Raw genomic sequence first — 606 nt, forward strand, 5'->3', positions numbered from 1 at the left:
AGAGGTGTACGTTGAACAACCTCCGGGTTTCTTGAAGGACGTGGGAGCTGACAAAGTATACAAATTAAAGAAGGCACTTTACGGTTTAAAACAAGCTTCGAGAGCTTGGTATGATACCTTATCCTCTTTTCTACTTCAGTGTGGGTTCACCAAAGGCCTAGTGGACAAAACATTGTTTAGAATTAAGGACGGGGATCACATCTTATTGGTGCAAATCTATGTGGACGATATCATTTTTGGAAGCACCAATCCAGACTTGTGCGAGAAGTTCTCCAGGTTGATGAAAGGGAAGTTCGAGATGAGCATGATGGGAGAACTAAACTACTTCCTTGGATTACAAGTGAGACAGCTTAAGGAAGGTATCTTCATCAATCAGGAGAAATACACCAAGGATCTGCTCAGAAAATACAATATAGAAGGGAAATCCTCAGTCAAAGTACCCATGGGAACCTCTCTACGTATCGATGTCGACAGTGAAGGTCGAGAGGTCGATCAAACTACATATCGAGGTATCATCGGATCTCTTCTCTATTTAACTGCTAGTAGACCAGATATATCCTTTGCAGTAGGTGTATGTGCTAGGTTTCAGGCAAGTCCTAAGGAAAG

The sequence above is a fragment of the Ipomoea triloba genome, chromosome 16 (assembly GCF_003576645.1).
Source record: "Ipomoea triloba cultivar NCNSP0323 chromosome 16, ASM357664v1".
Classification (NCBI taxonomy): domain Eukaryota; kingdom Viridiplantae; phylum Streptophyta; class Magnoliopsida; order Solanales; family Convolvulaceae; genus Ipomoea; species Ipomoea triloba.